General features: G+C 44.9%; 1 protein-coding gene across 3 annotated transcripts in view; it reads right to left on the bottom strand.

The window, feature by feature from the left end:
• Window positions 1-15,916, bottom strand: part of KIF26B (kinesin family member 26B) — a 531,529-nt gene that overhangs the window by 336,887 nt on the left and 178,726 nt on the right. The window contains exon 1 of one of the 3 annotated variants that reach the window (XM_088845508.1): window positions 7,952-8,118. The exons of the other annotated variants lie outside the window; for them this stretch is intronic. The gene's annotated coding sequence lies outside the window, so the exon portion shown is untranslated. Of the gene's footprint in view, window positions 1-7,951; window positions 8,119-15,916 lie in introns of those variants that run through there. 3 annotated transcript variants of the gene reach the window in all.

Raw genomic sequence — 15,916 nt, 5'->3', positions numbered from 1 at the left:
CTGTCCCCGGGATTCTCCAGGCAAGAACACTGGAGTGGGTTGCCATTTCCTTCTCCAATGTGTGAAAGTGAAAAGTGAAAGTGAAGTCGCTCAGTCGTGTCCGACCCTTAGTGACCCCACGGACTGCAGCCTACCAGGCTCCTCCATCCATGGGATTTTCTAGGCAAGAGTACTGGAGTGGCTTGCCATTGCCTTCTCCGAGAAAACACTTAGGAAACTGATAAAGGTCTTTAGCGGGCTTCCCTGGTGGCTCAGTGAGAAAGAACTCCCCTGCCAATACAGGAGATGCAGGAGACGTGGGTTTGATCCCTGGGTCGGGAAGATCCCCTGGACGAGGAAATGGCAACCCACTCCAGTATTCTTGTCTGGAGAATTCCATGAACAGAGGAGCCTAGACATGACTCAGCTAGTGACTAAACAACAAACAACAAAAGGTTCTTAGAAGGAAAGTTAGGGATAGATGAAGCTAGTGTGTGTGTGTGTGTGTGTGTGTGTGTGTGTGCGTGCTCAGTTGCTCATGCAGACACCTATGTCTGCCCAGTGTGTGTGTGTGTGCGTGCGTGCGTGCTCAGTTGCTCATGCAGACACCTATGTCTGCCCAGTTACTGACTGCTACAAAAGAACAAAGAGAACACCAGAAAATGGTTTTCCAATCCTGAGCTCTTCTTCTAGGGTTGTTTCAGGAAAACTGGTGTCCTGCTTCATCCCCTGGAGGTCTCTCATAATCTAATGGCTCTCTAAGATTGCCTCATGTGTATTCCAGCAGACTGATCTAAGACATCATAAATCTCACCGCCTCGGGCAAGGGCATCCCAACCCATGGCTTCCGCAGTCATCTGTATCCCAGTGACTGGGAAATCTCCATCTCCACCACTACCTGGCCTTTCTCTTGAACATTAAGCCTTACAGGCCCCTGGAAAACATCATCCAGATAAACACTCTTCAAACTGACCATTCAAAATTCATTTTATTTTCCCCTAATCCTATTCTTATTTCAATAGTCACTATCAAACTAAATAGTGCTATTATCCACTCAGGGACCCAGGCTAGAAATCTAGAACCTTCTTGCCTCCTCCTGTTCCCTTCAATCCAATCATGAAGTGTAGGAAACGGTCTTTCCTAAAAGCTCTTGAATGGTCCCTCCTCTCCATGCTCACTGCCATGAGAAAGCTTTCAGCATTTCTCACATCATCATGGTTTCCCAGATTATAGCCTGGATCTCAAAACCCTCCCCACACCAAAAAATAAAAAAAGAAAAGGATAAAACAGAAATCAGACACCATCCTGCTTTCTTACAACTCCACTCTTGAAACTATCTTATTATCTGTAGTTTCTATTTGTAGAACTGTTTGTCTGTTAGACTGTCAGCCCCTTAAGAGGAAATATCCTTTCCATCTTTAATTCCTCCAAGTCTAGAATAGTGTCTACTTCACTGCAGGGCCCAACAAACATTTGTCAAATAAACAAATTGAAAGAACTCAACGAAAGCTAAAACGATCAATAATGAAGTTGGTCTTGGTCCATCTGTCATTTATTTTGTCTATGTGAGCTAGTTGTCTCTTATAAAAATGGTCATGAAATAAATTCCTTCAAATCTAAAGCTAATATAGTTTTCCAACAGCACTTGTTCTGCCTGACTAAAGAGCCTAAAGTGTCAACCATAATCTAGATAGCTTCCTTTTACCTGAAGCTTTCTTAAACTACCAGAACAGATCCTCTGTTCTTTCCTTAATACACAACCTATTACTCTTTTCTCTAAGTTCCCAAGAAAATAATGTTGATATGCAAGGAACTTTATTAACCATCAGGCCAGCTCATCAGCAGGCCACCAAGAGAAATCTACTGAAGGGAAAACTCCACGTTGATACCACACACCTGGTCCAATAGGGTTAGGCCCCAGCAAGCGGGTAGTGTGCTTATTTTCCAAGAGCCAGCAGCCAGGTTTCAACACATGAGGTAGGGCTGCTAATAAGCGTGGGAAGTCTGTGGAACCCAAGCTGGAAAACAAGAGCTACCGCCCAGGCAAACCAAGCTGTTTACTAGTGTCTTCACTGTTTTCTGTCCCACTTCATCTTCTAAGGGATGATCTCCTTGGCAATAAACACTCAAGCCAGTTTTGAGGACGGGATTTTTTTCCCCAGTTTTATTTTGGCCAAAAGAGTACTTAGAGTGCATTCCTGCAAAGCCTCTGGGTCTGTGAGGAAGACGACAGCTGGAGTCAGAGTCCAGCATGAGTTGTGCAAACTCCTGCTGATGTTTGCTACTGGTTTATTATTCCAGAGGCCTCTAGTGACAAGCTCAACAAGATTTAAGCTGTTCTTCAAAGGCAGTTTCTTTCCACTTTGTCCCTAAAGTTTCTTCTTCCATAAATGCTATCCCATGAGGCCCAGAGTGGTGGCTAGAACTCCAAGAATGCAATGTTTTGTTCCCCCTGACAGGCAGTTTCCCAGAAGATCAAGGGACTTTACCCTCACACACCTTGTAATCTTTCCACCCGAGGGTCTGCCTCCCACTCCCTGCCACATTCCCCATCCGTGTCCTTTCCATCTCAAGAATCTCAGCGTTCTTCCCAGCAGTCCTATTCCCAAAGGCAAGTGTCCATATTAATAAGTCTCTTAAACAGCAAAATTGGCAGTTTTCAAAACAACATATAGAAAACCTCAGGTGAACCTGATCCAAGAAAACAAATATTTTTTTTCCTTAACATTTTATTTTGTATTGGGGTATTGCCAATGAACAATGCTGTGATAGTTTCAGATGAACAGCGGAGGGACGCAGCCATACATATACACGTATCCATTCTCCCCCAGACCCTTTTCCCATCTAGGCTGCCACATAAGCATTCTCATTCATACCTGAACATTCATATATTTGAATTCAAATGTCTCAAAATAACTGGGACTTTTCCAACTTGGTAATTTCAGAAGGAGAAAAAACAAATTTCACTTAGCCATTGGTATTACTAGGAAGAAGACTCTAAAACCTGACATCTAAGGATACCCCAAAATGTCAACCAGTGGGTGTGACTGCTTTCTCAGGAAAACCTGGTTCCTCCATGCTCCTCAGCCCTGATCTAGAATCTCACTGCCCACATGTGTTTGATGGGACATGCAAGATCGGGGGGATGCAAAGGATTGGGGAACCCAGAGTGTCTCTCACGTGAGACTCTATTCACCGGCTGTCATGCTGAATCTACCCAGCAGGAATGGACAAATAAACATCAATATCCTTTACTCCTGTTGTTCAGAGTTCCCAAATGTACAAACAAGGCAGAGAACCAATTAGAAAGTGTGACAAGCAGTAACATCCCAGTGCTCTTTGTAGAGAAGAGTGACCACCCTCACAGGCTGCCATTCTCGCTGACGCACTGGGGGAACTCAAGAAAGTCCCCGAGTGTTTCACTCAGCTGGGCACAGGGGACACAGGAGGGCTCATTCTCCAAAGTTAGTGACAGGGAGAAAGAGGGGCATGAAAGAGGTGACTGGGTGCATGACAGAGTCTGTTCCAGGTGAGGTGTGAGACAACCCAAAAAACCAGCACCACAGTGATGGCAGCTCAGCCAGGCCCTGGAATCACAGCTGGCCCACAGAGCTGCTCTGTAAACCTGAAACTTCCTAGCCTTCCAGGCCTCATGCAGACCCCAGGCTTTTTATCATTACTGGACTCCAGCACTGATCTTGCATGGAAAAAAGAATGAATATAAAAGATCCTGGGTAATGAGCTTAGGAAGACCAAAAATAAAAAAAAAAAAAAAAGTAAGTCAAAGGAAGAAATGTTAAATGTCAGACCAAAGTTGTTCTACATAAGAAACCAAATTAACCTGGACTGTAGTGATTTTGCACACGGCCTAAGCCACCCTGCCTAGTGTTACAGATAAGAAATGCTGGACCATTAGAGATGCACGTGTGCTTCAATTTGAATGATTATGTTCAGGACGTGAGGCTGCTGGGAGCACCAGATGCAGGCAGGATGCAATTAATAGAGCTGCTTGCTGCAACATGTGAAAAAGTGTTGCATATGATAAGACTTATCTGCTTCAAGGGACGGAGAAGGCAATGGCAAGCCACTCCAGTACTCTTGCCTAGAAAATCCCATGGGTGGAGGAGCCTGGTAGGCTGCAGTCCATGGGGTCGCTAGGGGTCGGACGTGGCTGAGCAACTTCACTTTCACTTTTCACTTTCCACTTTTACACATTGGAGAAGGAAATGCAACCCACTCCAGTGTTCTTGCCTGGAGAGTCCCAGGGACAGGGGAGCCTGGTGGGCTTCCATCTATGGGGTCACACAGAGTTGGACACAACTGAAGTGACTTAGCAGCAGCAGCAGCTTCAAGGGAAAAAGGAGATTTTTAATTGGAACTTCATATGATTAAGAAAACTTCATGGATTCTTTTGAGGAAAAGAATAGTTGAGGTATTTCTCATCATGACCACAGAAATTATTTTTATGTCTATGTCTCTCATCTTTTCCAACTGGATGGCATGGACAGTCTCGATGCTTTTGAAGAAGATTGCTAGTGAGTATAGGAGGTTCAGGTGCTCCCCTGGCGGCTCAGATGGTAAAGAATCTGCTTGCAATGTAGGAGACCTGGGTTTGAACCCTGGGTGGGGAAGATCCCCTGGAGGAGGAAATGGCAACCCACTCCAGGATTCTTGCCTGGAGAAATCCATGGACAGAGGAGCCTGGTGGGCTACAGTCCATGGGGTCACAAAGAGTCAGATAGGACTGAGTGACTAATTCTTCCTCCTAATGGGAAGATCAAGACCTGGCTCCATTACTGGACAGGAAGCCATTTTTAAAAACCTATCCAAGCCTCAGTCTCCTTAAATGTAAAAATGGAAATTGATAATAGTCCCTATTTTAATGAGTTATGTAAGGATTATACATGCAACATGTTTAGCACAGTCCTGATGCCTGGGTCAGGAAGATCCCCAGGGGAAAGAAATGGCAACTCTCTCCAGTATTCTTGCTGCAAGAACCCCATGGAAAGGAAAAAATGATGAGCCTCCCACGTTGGGAGGTGTCAGATATGCAGATGATACCCCTCTGCAGAAAGTGAAGAGTATCTAAAGAGCCTCTCGATCAAAGAGAAGAGTGAAAAAACGGGCTTGAAACTCAACGCTCAAAAAACGAAGATCATGGCATCTGGTCCCATCACTTCATGGCAAATAGATGGGGAAACAATGGAAACAGTGACAGACTTTATTTTCTTGGGCTCCAAAATCACCACAGATGGTGACTGCAGTCATGAAATTAAAAGACACTTGCTCCTTGGAAGAAAAGCTATGACAAACCTAGACAGTATATTCAAAAACAGAGACATTACTTTGCTGACAAAGATCTGTATAGTCAAAGCTATGATTTTTCCAGTAGTCATGAATGGATGTGAGTTGGACCATAAAGAAGGCTGAGCACTAAAGGATTGATGCTTTTGAACTGTGGTGTTGGAGAAGACTCTTGAGAGTCCCTTGGTCTGCAAGGAGATCAAACCAGTCAATCCTAAGGGAAATTAGTCCTAAATATTGGAAGGATTGATGCTGAAGCTAAAGCTCCAATACTTTGGCCACCTGATGTGAAGAACTGACTCATTGGAAAAGACCCTGATGCTGGGAAAGATTGAAAGAAAAGGAGAAGGAGACAGCAGAGGATGAGTTGATTAGATAGCATCACTAATTCAATGGACATAAGTTTGAGCAAACTCGGGGAGACAGTGAAGGACAAGGGACCCTGACATGCTGCAGTCCATGTGATCGCAAAGAGATGGACACAACTTAGCAACTGAACAAGATTAGATGTACTTTTTACATGTGGGCTATGATGAACCATCAGGTGGCAAATGGACTTATTTTCCATCTGTAAGTAGTTGTATTAAAGTGAAAGTTGCTCAGTCATGTCCAACCCTTTGCGACCCCATGGACTGTAGCCTGCCAGGCTCCTCTGTCCATGGAATTCTCCAGGCAAGAATACTGGAGTGGGTAGCCATTCCCTTCTCCAGGGGATCTTCCCAACCCAGGGACTGAACCCAAGTCTCCCACATTGCAGGTGGATTCTTTACTGTCTGCGTTACCAGGGGAGCCCAAGAATACTGGAGTGGGTAGCCTATCCCACCTCCAGCAGATCTTCCAGTCCCAGAAATCAAACCGGGTCTCCTGCATTGTGGGCGGATTCTTTATCAGCTGAACTACCAGCAAAGCCCAAGCTGTATTAAGGAATCTGTTAATTATCTAATTATGAAATTTCCTAATGTTTCTTTTTATTTCTTTAATTGATTTTATGTGTATGAAACACAGCAGAAAACTTGGCTATGTTTTCTTGGACTTACTACAAAAAGATAAAGTACCTAAAATTTGGTGTTGCTGCTGTTGTTTTAAAGATGGAATTTTAGCAGATAAACTCTGTTTTGACCATGTGCTGATGTGCTCAGTCATAGCCGACTCTTTGTGACCCCGTGAGCTGTAGCCCGCCAGGTTCCTCTGTCCATGGAATTTTCCAGGCAAGAATACTGGATTGGGTTGCCATTTCCTTCTATAGTTTTGACCATAAACCACAACAAACTTAAAGACTTCTGCTGGTCCCCCTGTGAGCTAACCCTTGCAACCCAGTGTCAAGGGCCCCATGTAATTTATTTCAAGCTGTCCTGTCAGATATCTTTCTCTGGGTTCCTCATGTGACCCTGCAGGGCAGGCAGGATGGTTTCCCTCTGCCCCTTAGAAGCTCCTTCATTTCCCCTCTCTGTGCCTTGGCTTACATTCCTGCCCTGATGACAATTCCCATCTTGCCTTATAAACCACAAGAAAATTTAGGGGGCTGGGAGTGGGAGGGTAATGGACATGTTCACCAGTGTGATGGTTTCCTGGGTATCTATGTGTGACCAAATATATCAAATTGTACACTTCAGATGTGTACCGTTTAGTGAATGTCAATCATATACCCATTACGCTAAAATATATATATATTGTTTATCCATAGTAAGGCCCAGCTCATCCACAGAGTCTGACTCCTAGGAGGCACTTCCATTGCACTTTTCTGGTCTGAGTGACTCACATCACTTAACAAACACTTCCTTGTTGGTTAGAGTCGTACATGCTCTATCTCCACAATCGTGGTAAATTCCTAGGGGGCAGAAACCATGCCATAATTTCAACAGTAATGATAACTTCTACACTTGCCCCCCTGGTATCTACTCCAGACAGCAGCCAGGGAGATCCTCATAAGTCTTAAATCTGATCCTAGTGGTCCTTGGCTAAAACTCCTCCCATGGCCCCCACCCCACTTCCCTCAGAGTCAAATCAAAGCATTAGAGTCTGTGTTTACAAAACTCATTTTAGATACCAGTCATCCAGTCATTAAATCTCTGACCCTAAACTGACTGAAGTTTGTGGATTCACTTGGATTACTTATTTCAAGTAGCATTTGAAGGATAAAAATTAAAAAGTAATTTGAAGAATCAAAAAGCAAAACTAAACAAAAACCCAAAAACAACAACAAGATCAAAGTGTTTGCACTGGGCTCTATAGGATCTGGCCTCCTGCTCCTTCTCGGACTTCAGCTCCAACCATTGCTCCGTGACTCAGTCTGCTCCAATCACGAGAGCCTGAGTTCTTCCTTCATCACACCAGGAATGCTCACTGCCACCTCAGCAGCTCTGTACTCCCTCCTCCTTCTTCATGGAAAACTTGTGCGTATACATACAGGCCTGACTGTCTCTTACCATCTGCAAGTTGGTCAAATATCCCCTTGTAATGAGGCCTCCCTGACCACCTCATTACAGATGTAAGTCACCCCAAGCACTCCCTAACCCCCTACCCTGCCTTCTGTCATTGTCTAACATAGGAAGAGGATTCCAGAAAAACATCTACTTCTGCTTCATTGACTACACTAAAGCCTTTGACTGTGTGGATCACAACAAACTGTGGAAAATTCTTAAAGTGATGGGAATACCAGACCACTTACCTGCCATCTGAGAAACTTGTATGCAGGTTAAGAAGTGACAGAATCATACACGGAACAACAAAGTTCAGAAAGGAGTATGTCAAGGCTGTATATTGTCACCTTGCTTATTTAACTTATATGCAGAGTACATCATGTGAAATGCCAGGCTGGATGAAGCACAAGCTGGAATCAAGATTGCATGGAGAAATACCAGTAACCTCAGATATGCAGATGACACCATCCTAATGGCAGAAAGAGAAGAGAAATTAAAGAGCCTCTTGATGAAGGTGAAAGAGGAGAGTGAAAAGCTAGCTTAAAACTCAACATTCAAAAAATGAAGATCATGGCATCTGGTCCCATCACTTCATGGCAAACAGATGGGTAAATAATGGAAACAGTGACAGACTTTATTTTGGGGGGCTCCAAAATCATTGGGGTTGGTGACTGCAGCCATGAAATTAAAAGACGCTTGCTCCTTGGAAGGAAAGCTATATTAAAGCAGAGACATTACTTTGTCAACAAAGGTCCATGTAATCAAAGCTATGGTTTTTTTCAGTAGTCATGCACTGATGTCAGAGCTGGACAATAAAAAAGGCTGAGCACTGAAGAACTGATGCCTTCAAACTATGGTGCTGAAGAAGAGTCTTAAGAGACCCTTGGACTGCAAGGAGATCAAACCAGTCAATCCTAAAGGAAATCAACCCTGAATATTCATCATAAGGACTGATGCTGAAGCTGAAGCTTGATTATTTTGGTCACCTGATGCAAGTTCAGTTCAGTAAAAGAGCCCACTCATTGGAAAAGACCCTGATGCCGGGAAAGATTGAAGGTAGGAGAAGAAGGGGACAACAGACGATGAGATGGTTGGATGGCATCACTGCCTCAACAGACAGGAGTAAGGCTCTGGGTACATTTTAATAAGTATCCCGGGTAATTCATTGGTTTGGGCTTATAGAGGAAGGGACGGAAATGGAGACAGAGATGGGGCAGGGAGAAGGAAGAAGTGCCTCTCCCTTTAAAGTTTCTAAGTCTAGCCGTGGCCTTTGGAGAGCAGTTGACCACTTCCTGCAGGGCTCACCATGCCACCCAACGGACTGCAACTGTTCTGAAAACCTCAACTTTTTCTAGACAATAATTCAAGACAGTGATCAATGGCTCTTGCAACACAGCCCAAGACTACAGGTATAAGCAAATGTCTTTTCACTCAGTTCTCTCCTTACTCCCATAGTTTCAACAGCTGGTGATTTTGATCCCTAGGAGACATTTGGAAATACCTGGGGACATTTTTTGTTGTCACAGCTGAGAGGCGGCTACTGTCATCTGGTGGGTAAAGGCCAAGGATGATGCTAAATGTCTTATAATGCATAGGAAAAAACTCTCATGACAAAGAATGATCCAGGCCCAAATGTCAGTTGTGCTGAGGTCAGTCCCTGGCCTGAGCCCTCTCCCTGATTCCTTCTCACATGCTTTCCTAGGAACCTCTAGGCAGAACCAAAAGAGGGCTATTCTAAATCCAGAAGCTGATCTGGGCTCTCATCTGCTTTAGTTTCTCTTAAGTGTAGAGACGCCCATGGCTGATTCATGTTGATGTGTGTCAGAAACCAACACAATGTTGTAAGGCAATTATCCTCCAATTAAAAATACATAAATTATTTTTTTAAATTCTAAAAAGCACAATCTCTACATTGACCTCTGGGTACTGGGTATTGGCTGATTAGCGGGCCAGGCACAGAGGGAGTGGGTGAGTGAGCCAGAGGGCAGGCACTGGCCCCAGGCTAATAAATCCCCCATGCCATGGCCCCCAGCCTAGGGCTGCCCTTGCAATTGGATCACAAGCCACTGCCCTTCCGGGTGAGACAGGCACTGTTAACAGTGCCAGCAGATGTTTTCTAGAGTGTGGTGGGAGAGGCTGACAGGAGACTCAAAGTCCCAACCACACGGAACCGTGAATCTGGTCGGCGGTTCAGGGGGCGGCAGTGAGTCTGTCACCCTCAGCTCTGCCGCTTGCCCTGGTCTGAGAGGGCACTGCTGAGACTGCTATAACTGCAAAACCCTCCAAGCCTCTGGCCAGATTTCATGTCATGGTAACTTTGCAATTTCCCTCTTGGAGAAAGAAAACCAATGCCATGACAAGAAAAAGTCATCTCTGAGATGTAATTTGGTGCAATTATAGAGAAGACCAGAGAGTCTTTGTTCCTGCAAAAACCACATTATGTAGCACAGGCTACATGCCAGGTTCCATGCTGGTTGGGTTTGGTGAGCGAAGTCCTAAAGGCTTCCTCTGTAAGTGCCCCGGCTGAGAAGACTGAGAGGATGAGGACCTGACCAGACATTTCTGTTTCCACTCATGATACGTTAGTGATGCCATAACACACCCTTGGCAAGGGGAGTCCTAGACACATCAGACAGATCACACTTCCACGACCTAGTTATAAGATCTGAGCTTGGCAGCCCGGAACCTAACCATCCGCATCATCAGACATTCATCTGCTCATTTGGGGGTGGGATGGATTAAGCACAGAAGAGCCAGAAATCCTTCTTACCCTTCTTTCTTCCATAATGATCTCGAGTGAAAAGTCACTGAGACGAACAAGACCACTCAAAAAGCTCTGAATATGGGGGGCTGCGAGGGCTGGGGGCTCAGGACAGGCAATAAAGCTTTATCTAGCCTCTCTGCCACTTTTGGTTAGTAACAGTCATTCCTAAGAAGCCAACTGCCATGAACTGTTCACAAACCACAAGTCAGAGAACCAGCCATCCAGCCAGCCTTGATTCAGGGTCCCACCCTCTCAATCCTGACCAGGAGTTACCGCAAGGCAGTGATGGTTTCTAGACATGCCCCTGGGCCTGTACCATGATTGGCATCCTCCTGAGAGACTGCCAACCCTGCCAACCCCCCACCAACACAATTTTAACCTTTCTCAGGGCCTCAACGATTCCTGGCTTCTCAGAGGAGTCTGGTGGCAGGGAGGGCTGCCACAGCATCTTGAGGATGTGAGGAAGGGCTGTGGCTGTCTGTTTTGAGTGCTCCCTTATAGATGCTCCTACACAGGCTCAACCACAAGAAGCCCAGGTTAGTATCAGAAAGAGAGAGAGGGTGAGCAGACCAGGACAGCCCTCTCTGCTGCCTCCAGTCCCTCTATGCACAGGGGAGATGGCATTTGACAGAGTGCCAGTTGTACTATCTGCTACGGTTACATTATTCACCTATCTCCATATTTCCTAAAGGGGCCTTCTGACTAACAGAGCCCACAAAAGACGGGTTTGAACTGGTCGATTCGCATGCATTGTCTATGTACGTAAACTAATTGTGTAAGAAACTTACGGCAGCAGCAACTATCTCACCAAGATCTCTGATGGGTTACTATTCAGCTGCACTGGGTCTTAGCTGCAGCATGGAGAATCCACTTCTGCAACCAGGGATGGAATTGGGACCCCCTGCACTGGGAGTATGGGGTCTTAACCACTAGACCACCAGGGAGAGCTCTCTGACGTGTCAATCTTAGGAAGAACATAACAGCATCAATAGGAAAGGAATGCATTCAGACTGAGGGGGTGGGCGGGCACACTCTATACACACTCCAGGAGGAGAGGGCAACAGAGGATGAGATGGTTGGATGGCATCACCGATTCAATAGACATGAACTTGGGCAAACTCTGGGAGATGGTGAGGGACGGGGAGCCTGGCGTGCTACGGTCCATGGGGTCTCGAAGAGTTGGACACGTCTTGGTGACTGAACAACACACACACTCACGCACGTGCACATACACACAGAAATACACATCTTTCTAGGAAACTAGTAAGATGACTCTGATGGGGCTCAGGGAAAACAGTACAGGTAAGACAGGCTAAGGAATTGAAATTTCCAAGCCTGGGAAGAAAAGTCATCTCCCCCACCTCCCACTCCCTGCCTCGATGAGATCTCCTCAGGACATGTCTTCCAGTGATTTGTGTGTCTAATAAGAGATAAGACAGCAAAACTCAGTCCCAAGCAGAGTTACCTGCCCCAAAGTAAATCTTAAAGAAGTAGGAATGGGAAAATAAGAGCATAGAACACATTCAAAAGTAGATTTTAAGTTTGGTTACAGATTCCAAGAAAATTTTAAGAACCACGGTATGTACTGGATTCAGGCCTTCCATCCTGACTGGGAGTCAGAAGAAATGAAAGACTTTGTGACCACATTTTAAAACTCCTTAACGTGCAGTAAATCCCAATACAAATACAGACTGATAGGTTTTGCCCTGTTTACCTATTCATTCAATATATTCACTGATTCATTTCGTCATTCACTAATTTCATTCATTTATCAAACACTTACTAGGTACCTAATTGTGTCAGGTTCTTTTATAGGTGTTGGAAAACAAGCATAGCCCCAACTTTTATGGACTATTACAAAATATTTTGTAACGAGTCATAACAAAATAGTACATCCTTCTCATCTGGGGGAGATGATGAAGGAGCTAGCAGAGCTGAACAGAGCTCTGGACCTGAATTACCAGCATCTGGGTTTTGGCACAGGCTTTGCTATTTTTTAGTTTTAGAGCCTTGGTCAAATCATTCAGCCTTCCTGAACCTTAGCCTTCTCATTATAGGACAGGATAAGTACTGATGTAAGTATGAAACGAGAGCATAGACATAAAAGCACTTTGTGAAGAGCTCTATAAATGCAACGTGTTATTATTACAAACAATAAGTCTTTCCTATGTTGACGACGTGAAGAACAGTCCGGGGTAAGCCATGTCCTAATCAGACACCTATCTGTTCAAAGCCAGGAGGCTCAAGGTCCAAGTGTCAAAAGGGATAACAGAATAACAGGACCAAAGACAGCCCACACAGGGAGGCCACAGAGGCCAAGGTCAAAGCATCAAGTCCAGCTTCCTGTTTCCAGACAGGGAAACACTCTCAGCTAAGTATGACACAATGAATAGGTCAGAAAAGATAAAGCCAGGGTGGGTCCGCCTCCTCCCTGTGCAGTGAGACCGACTCTGGTATGCTCTGTCCACGTGCCTTAGGACACCTGTGAGAAGTCAGTTCCCTGGCCTCCTCTCCTCTCTGCTGTGGTAGAATTTTCCAGAAGGACAAAGCAACAGAGTTCCTCACTATCTAGACTTCTGTTGTAAGCCCAATTACAAGCCAGGCTAAGGGAACCATTCAACGCTGTGGAATAGTTACCAAGAGCCATGAAGACCTTACACAATGTCCCCTGGAATCATATAACCCCCTCAGTGTAGTGGGTGGGCCATGAGCAACAGCCCTGTCAGGCAGGCCTGGTGGGTCTCTCGACATGACCGATGTTCATCCTAGTGATCTGGGATCCAGGAATCGGGTCCGCATGCACCATGGCCCACAAGATGCAGAGCACACATCCAGAGCATATACGGCTAGAAGAAGGCTCAGGGGACCAGCCTTATGTGGGTTTGGATGGCCACAGATTGCATCCCAACTTCTACTCAGGGTCAAAAGGTCAGCACGGGGCAGGCAGTCCTGTTCAGGAGACACCAGCCCAGGGACAGGAAGGAAACTTGGAACCCAGCTAAAATTTTAACCAACCATGTTTTGAGGGGTTGGCAGAAATTTCTGTGGCCCATGGCACACAGCAAGCTTCAGGGAAGGTCAAGAGTTTCACAGTGACCTGTGAAGTGACATAAGAACCTATGTCTCAGTGAGTCCCTGATTATCTAGAGGGGCTAAGCTGAAACAGGTACAAAACTCTCAAGAAATATCCTTCAGAAAGAAGGGGATTCTGATGCGCCAAGATCTGTGCTCTCCTCTAGCCACTGCTCAGATCACTTTCTGTCATGCCTTGAATGTTGCAGGCCCACTGTGCACACCTCTGGACACCTGCGCCTGGCACCTGACTTCGGGGGCCCACCGAGCCAGACAGTACTGGGCCAACTGTCTTCACAGCCACTGGCTAATCAGACTAATGCCTTTGGTGGAATGTGAAGGGCAATTATTTATGCAAAAAAAATACTCTCTTTTTTTTCTAATACCAGCTACATGGTCAAGAGGCTATCCACACATTTTTTTTTTTAATTGCTGCAAGATAATCCTCTGGAACTGCTGCTGCTGCTGCTAAGTCACTTCAGTCGTGTCCGACTCTGTGTGACCCCATAGACGGAAGCCCACCAGGCTCCCCCGACCCTGGGATTCTCCAGACAAGAACACTGGAGTGAGTTGCCATTTCCTTCTCCAATGTGTGAAACTAAAAAGTGAAAGTGAAGTCGCTCAGTCGTGTCCGACCCTTAGCGACCCCACGGGCTGCAGCCTACCAGACTCCTCCATCCATGGGATTTTCTAGGCAAGAGTACTGGAGTGGCTTGCCATTGCCTTCTCCAAATCTAAGATGTTATAAATGTGTTTCAGGTGCAGTTCTCCGCCGATCTTTTGCAAAAGCTGGTTCTCAAAGGACTGCATGCTTGTGTTATTTAAGTTTCAAATACAGATACGTTCAATATTAACTCCATTGTGTTTGCGAGCTGAAAATAGAGCCCAGCTGTGGACAGTGGTTTGATTGAGACCAGATTTTCCACATTATTATTTATAAGCAGAGTTTTGGTTACTTTTTCTACAAATAGTATTACCTGATTTATTGTTAACTAAGCCTGTCCACATTTCCTTAGGACTTAATTCATTAAGCCAATAGTATTGAGACAAAAACCTTTAAACTCAAGGAAGTTAATATCAGGGTGGGTATTTTGGGTGGGGGGAGGGGTTATTTCTAGTAAATAATTCAACATTAATGAGTACCATGTATTTCAAAGGCTTAGGGAAGTAGTAAAATGGAATTATTGAAGTTTCTCTTTTAAAAATACCGTGGTCCTTTAGGAAAACCATAACCTGTTAATGTTGTTATTTAAACTATTTCTGGATGTTATCATCAACTGAAAACATACTGTAAAAGCTTCTGAAATCTTTTATTACAATTCAGGTGAATTTATAAGCATCATAAAACCTAAGGGAAGAGGAAAGAAAACTCATTTATACATTGTTATTTTACTCATCTTGTAAACATAAATCAATTGACTTAAAAAAAATTAAAGACATGGAGTTCTAAAAGGCATTGTCCATGTGATGACTTCATTCACTCACTCAATAGCTATTTATTAAGCACTTATTACACACCCTACACTGGCAACAGAGTGGAGACCAAGCTCTGCAGAGCTCGGCTACCTGGAGCTCTCTTCTGGAGAAAAATGAATAATGAGCAAGTACATGATCTACCCTGTGGTGACACACGGAGAACAATGAAGCAAGGCAGGTCAAAAGAGACTTGGGAGTTGGAGTAAGGGGCTGCTCTTTTCCACACGACAAGCAGAGACGGCCTGTCTTAAACAGAGACTTGAAGGTAGCAAGTTTGTGGGCCCAGCAGACATCTAGGGAAAGCATCCTAAGCTAGACCAGGTCCAGAAAGCCCAGGTGGGCGCACTATCAGCATAACTAGGAACAGACAGGCCAGCATGGCTGTAGCAGGTGAGTGAGAAGGGGAACTGTTGAAAATGAAGTTGGGGAGAATATCAAGTTGAGAAGTGAGACCCAAGCTAGAGACAACACTTCAGAGGCCAACAGTGTATAGATGGCATTTAAAATCGTGGGACTGGGGGCGCTACCCAGGGAGTGAATGTAGACAGAGAAGAGGTGTGACGACTGAGCTCCCAGGATCTATCTGGGGGAGATAAGAAGGAACCTGCCAAAGATACTGAGAGGAACAGATAATGAGGGAGAAGAGGAACCTGAAGAGAATGCTGTCCAGGAGACAAAGTGAAACAGTGGTTCAGGAAGGAGGGAATGATCAATGGCAAACACAACAGGTAGTCAAGTATCAATAAAATGAGGGCTGAAAGTCATCATGCACACTATATATGGTGGAGAAGATCAATTCTTTCATCTGTTTCTCAGTTTCCTTATCCATGTAATGAGGATAAAAATAGTACCTACCTTACAAGCATATGTGAGCTAATATTCATAAAACACTTACAACAGT

This window comes from Moschus berezovskii, chromosome 17 (assembly GCF_049115385.1).
Source record: "Moschus berezovskii isolate FMDL1 chromosome 17, NW_MosBer_1.0, whole genome shotgun sequence".
In the NCBI taxonomy this organism is placed as follows: Eukaryota; Metazoa; Chordata; class Mammalia; order Artiodactyla; family Moschidae; genus Moschus; species Moschus berezovskii.
This window is presented reverse-complemented; position numbering and strand designations above follow the sequence as displayed.